Here is a 6,000-nt window from a genome sequence, read left to right on the forward strand (position 1 = left end):
GGATCGTCCGGGATCACACTCCTTCCACTGACTGGCGCTTGTCTGAAGAGGGGTCGGTGCACCCTGGCTGATTTAGCCGGACTCCTGGTCACCAAGTGTCCGGCCAGTGGACATAGTGAGTGATATCCGAGAAGAGGCGTTGAGAACAAACAACGAGACAGCCGTATAAGTGACATGCTGGGAAGGCTCAACAGCCGAGTAAGATCTATTTTTCCACCATGGGTGGGGGAGGGAGCAAAAAGAAAGGTCTGAGAATAGGACCGGTTGACAGAATTCCCCCAGGAAGCCCATTAGGGAGGCAATTGATGAATTGGGGTGCGGGAAAGACCCGCGGGAAAGATAAAAAAGAAAATGATCCAGTACTGTTGCCATGAGTGGCCTGAGAATCCAATTAAGGGGTCTTCAGTATTTTGGCCAAAATACGGTTCGGATGAGGATTGGGTATGTCAGGCACTGAATACGTGACTTTATGAAAATAGACCCGATGACTCCGAGAGCAGGGATTACACTGCCTGTTGGTTATTTGTAGAATCGAACCAAATGGTGTTGACTGCAAGGGATCCGGCAAAACCTAAGGAACCGAGCCTTCGGCTCCTCTTCCTGAAAAATGGGACCCCTTATAGGCATTACCTCCTCCATATCCTGAGCCGGCATCTCCGCTGCCCCCTCTTCCTCCCCGCCCACTTTATCCTCCCCTCCCAATGTCGTCCACTTCCCCCCCACCCCCACATCTTGTTAATGAAAATGAACAGAAGAATGTAGTTAGGACCAGATCACAGGCTAAGTGTCCTCCACCACCCCTTACTCCCCAGGTTGGTGACCCAGATTGTACGGGATTGTCGGAGGAACAGTGTGAAATCTTCCGTGAGGAGGAAGCCGCGGAGTTTGATTTGAGTCCTAGACGACAGAAGGGGGACCCCGCCCTACCAGGGGGTCGGGGATCGGACCCGCACCAGGCGCAAATGTGTCCCCTTCGTGAAGTGCCCCTGGGAGGTCCAGGAGGTGCGATGGGATTTGTTAACGTCCCTCTAACAAGTACGGAAGTGAGGAATTTTAAACGAGAAATGAAGTCCTTGATAGAGGACCCCCAGGCCTGTGCAGAACAATTGGATCAGTTTTTGGGGCCAAATATTTACACCTGGGATGAATTGATGTCCATATTTAAGGCTTTTGTTTACTCTGGATGAGAGAGGAATGATTAGACAGGCGGGAATTAGAGTATGGGATCGGGAACACCAAGGAGGTCCAGGAGCTGTGGTGGGAGAAGATAAGTTTCCCTTCATGAATCCAAATTGGGATAAAGGAACTGCTGAAAGCCGAACTCGAATGGAAGAACATAGGGTTACTTTAATAAAGGGAATGAGAGAGTCGGTATCCAAGGGGCAAAATTTAAAAAAGGCATTTGAAGTCCCTCAGGGCCCAGAGGAGACTCCTTCAGCTTTCTTGACTAGATTGCGGGCGGCAATACAGCAATATGGGGGTTAGATATAGAGTCGCTGGCGGGGGAACAGTTAGTTTTGACAGGATTTGTTACAAATTCAGCCCCAGACATAAGAAAGAAACTCCAAAAGACTGAAAATTGGCATGAACAGGGATTATCACAACTTCTACAAATAGCCCAGAGAGCTTACGTTCAGAGAAGTGAGGACAAGCAGAAAGGAAAGGCGAAGATATTAATGCAGGCGGTAAAGGAAGTCGTAGATGGACAGCAGGGAAGTCAAAGATGCCGGACCAATGGTCCGGGCGGATGGATGGGAATGAGAGAAAGAGGAGGGCCAGGATTTTTAAAAATTTTTTTTTATTTTTCACACTATAAACCATATTGACCAAGATACATACAGACATTTTTCTTCATAAATATATACAGTGTCGTTTTCTCCCCCTTTTTCCCCCCTCCCTTCCCTCTCTCCCTCACCCCCTTCCCCATTTATTTGAAGTTCAATCTATAAGATACTTTAAAGACGTCAAACAATGTCACTTAATAAAAATAAACAAGAAATTTTACTGAGTCAGTTCTTTTCGTTATCTTCTCCTTCTGTCATTTTAGGTGGTGGAAGTCCATGGTAGGATTTCTCTATTGTGTTTCATGTATGGCTCCCATATTTGTTTGAATATTGTGATGTTATTTCTTAAATTAAATGTTATTTTTTCTAATGGAATACATTTATTCATTTCTATATACCATTGTTGTATTCTAATTCTAATTTCCAGGTTGACATAATACATTTTTTTCCTACAGCTAGGGCTATCATAACAAATCTTTTTTGTGCTCCATCCAAATCGAGTCCAAATTCTTTGTTTCTTATATTACTTAGGAGGAAGATCTCTGGATTTTTTGGTATATTGCTTTTTGTGATTTTATTTAATATCTGGTTTAGATCTTCCCAAAATTTTTCCACTTTCTCACATGTCCAAATTGCATGAATTGTTGTTTCCGTTTCCTTTTTACAGTGAAAACATCTGTCTGATACTGTTGGGTCCCATTTATTTAACTTTTGAGGTGTAATGTTTAGCCTGTGTAACCAGTTATATTGTATCATGCGTAACCTCATATTTATTGTATTTCTCATAGTTCCGGAGCATAGCTTCTCCCATGTTTCATTCTTTATCTTTATGTTTAGATCTTGTTCCCATTTTTGTTTAGGTTTACCGTTAGTTTCCTCGTTTTCCTTTTCTTGCAGTTTGATGTACATGTTTGTTATAAATTTTTTGATTATCATTGTATCTGTAATCACATATTCAAAATTGCTTCCTTCTGGTAACTTCAGACAGTTTCCCAATTTGTCCTTCAAGTAGGTTTTCAGTTGGTAGTATGAAAAAATTGTATCGCGAGTTATATTATATTTATCCTTCATTTGTTCAAAGGATAATAATTTATTTCCCGAAAAACAATTTTCTATTCTTTTGATCCCTTTTCTCTCCCATTCTCTAAAGGAAAGGTTATCTATTGTAAAAGGGATTAGCTGATTTTGCATCAGTATTAGTTTTGGTAGTTGGAAATTTGTTTTATTCCTTTCTACATGAATCTTCTTCCAAATATTGAGCAGATGATGCAATACTGGAGAATTCCTACGTTGTACCAATTTTTCATCCCATTTATATAATATATGTTCAGGTATCTTCTCCCCTATTTTATCTAGTTCCAATCTAGTCCAATCTGGTTTTTCCCTTGTTTGATAAAAATCTGATAGGTATCTTAATTGTGCGGCTCTATAATAATTCTTAAAGTTTGGTAGTTGTAAGCCTCCTTGTTTGTACCATTCTGTTAATTTATCTAGTGCTATCCTCGGTTTCCCCCCTTTCTATAAGAATTTCCTTATTATTTTCTTTAACTCCTTGAAGAATTTCTCTGTATTGGTAATAACTGAAATAGGTATTGTATCCTTGCGAAAATGTTCATTTTAATACAGTTTATCCTTCCTGTCAGTGTTAGTGGTAAGTCTTTCCAATGCTCTAAGTTGTCTTGTAATTTTTTCATTAATGGATGGTAATTGAGTTTATATAGATGGCCGAGGTTTTTATTTAGTTGTATACCTAGGTATCACATTGCTTGTGTTTGCCATCTAAATGGTGATTCTTTCTTAAACTTTGTGAAATCCACATTATTCATTGGCATTGCTTCACTTTTATTTGCGTTGATCTTGTACCCCGACACTTCTCCATATTCCTTCAATTTCCTATGTAATTATTTTATTGATATTTCTGATTCTGTTAAGTATATTATAATGTCATCTGCAAATAGACTGATTTTATATTCCTCCTCTTTTATTTTTATCCCTTTTATTTTATTTTCTGTTCTTATCAGTTCAGCTAGTGGTTCTATAGCTAACGCGAACAGTGAGGGAGATAATGGACATCCCTGCTTTGTTGATCTGCTTAAGTTAAATTGTTTTGATATATATCCATTTACTGTCACTTTCACCAATGCCCCTTATATAATGCTTTAATCCAATTAATATATTTCTCTGGTAGGCTGAATTTTTGTAGTACTTTGAATAAATAATTCCATTCTACTCTGTCAAACGCCTTCTCTGCGTCTTAAGCAACCACTACTGTTGGAGTTTTATTTCCTTCTACTGCATGAATTTTGTTAATAAATTTACAGATATTGTCTGTTGTTCGTCTTTTTTAATAAATCCAGTTTGGTCTAGATTTACTATTTCTGGTACACAGTCGGCCAATCTATTTGCTAATAGTTTAGCTATTATCTTATAATCTGTGTTAAGTAGAGATATTGGTCTATATGACGCTGGTGCAAGTGGATCTTTCTCTGTCTTTGGTATTCCTGTAATTATTGCTGTTTTGCATGAATATGGTATGCTTTGTGTTTTATCAGTCTGGTTGATTACTTCCAGGAGGGGAGGAATTGATAAGTCTTTAAATGTTTTATATAATTCTATTGGGAATCCATCCTCTCCTGTTGTTTTATTGTTCGGTAGTTTTTTTAATATCTCCTGTAATTCTTCTATTTCAAATGGTTTTATTAATTTATTTTGCTCCTCTGTTTGTAATTTTAGTAGTTCAATTTTATTTAGAAATTCATCTATTTTGTCTTCCTTCCCTTCGTTTTCAGTTTGATATAGTTGCTCGTAGAATTCCCTGAAGTTTTCATTGATCTCTGTTGGATTATATGTAATTTGTTTGTCCTTTATCCTTAATGCCAATACCATTCTTTTAGCCATGCTAGAATTTTGTGCGTTTTTTCTCCTAGCTCATATTTCTGTTTTGTCTTCATTATGTTCTTCTCCACCTTATATGTTTGTAGTGTTTCATATTTTATTTTTTTTATCTGCCAATTCTCTTCTTTTAGTTGTATCTTCCTTTATTGCTAGTTCTTTTTCTATATTTGTTATTTCCCTTTTCAACTGTTCTGTTTCCCGATTGTAGTCCTTCTTCATCTTAGTTACATAACTTATTATTTGCCCTCTGATGAACGCTTTCATTGCGTCCCATAGTATAAACTTATCTTTCACTGATTCCGTATTTATTTCAAAGTACATTTTAATTTGTCGTTCAATGAATTCTCTAAAATCCTGTCTTTTAAGTAGCATGGAGTTTAATCTCCATCTATACATTCTTGGTGGGATGTCCTCTAGCTCTATTGCCAATAACAGGGGTGAGTGGTCCGATAATAGTCTAGCTTTATATTCCGTTTTCCTAACTCTCCCTTGAATGCGGGCTGATAACAGGAATAGGTCTATCCTTGAGTATGTTTTATGTCTACCCGAATAATATGAATATTCCTTTTCCTTTGGGTGTTGTTTCCTCCATATATCCAAAAGTTGCATTTCTTGCATCGATTTAATTATAAATTTGGTTACTTTGTTCTTTCTGTTTTATCCATGTTTGAGTCCAAATTAAGGTTGAAATCCCCTCCTATTAGTATGTTCCCTTGCATATCTGCTATCTTTAAAGATATCTTGCATAAAGTTTTGATCTTCTTCATTAGGTGAATATACGTTGAGTAAGTTCCAAAATTCAGAATATATCTGACATTTTATCATTACATATCTCCCTGCTGGATCTATTATTTCCTCATCTATTTTGATTGGTACATTTTTATTGATTAATATAGCTACTCCTCTGGCTTTTGAATTATATGATGCTGCTGTTACATGTCCTATCCAATCTCTCTTTAATTTCTTGTGTTCCACTTCAGTTAGGTATGTTTCTTGTATGAATGCTATATCAATTTTTCTTTTTTCAGTAAATTTAACAGTTTCTTCCTTTTGATTTGGTTATGTATTCCATTATCATTTAAAGTCATATAGTTCAACATAGTCATTTCATACTTTGTTTATCTTTCCTTTCCGTTTCCACATCACCACCTTCCCTTCTTATCCATTTCTGCTTTCTTTTGTTGAATACATTATAAGAACATTTCTAAAACATAAAATATTTCCACTATTCTCATATCTACAATTCCTTTAACCCCAATAGTCCCTCCCCTTTCTGAGTTGCCCTTTGTCCCTTGTTGGGCAACCACATCTCCCCTCTCCA

This window comes from Narcine bancroftii, chromosome 3 (assembly GCF_036971445.1).
Source record: "Narcine bancroftii isolate sNarBan1 chromosome 3, sNarBan1.hap1, whole genome shotgun sequence".
NCBI classification, from domain to species: Eukaryota; Metazoa; Chordata; class Chondrichthyes; order Torpediniformes; family Narcinidae; genus Narcine; species Narcine bancroftii.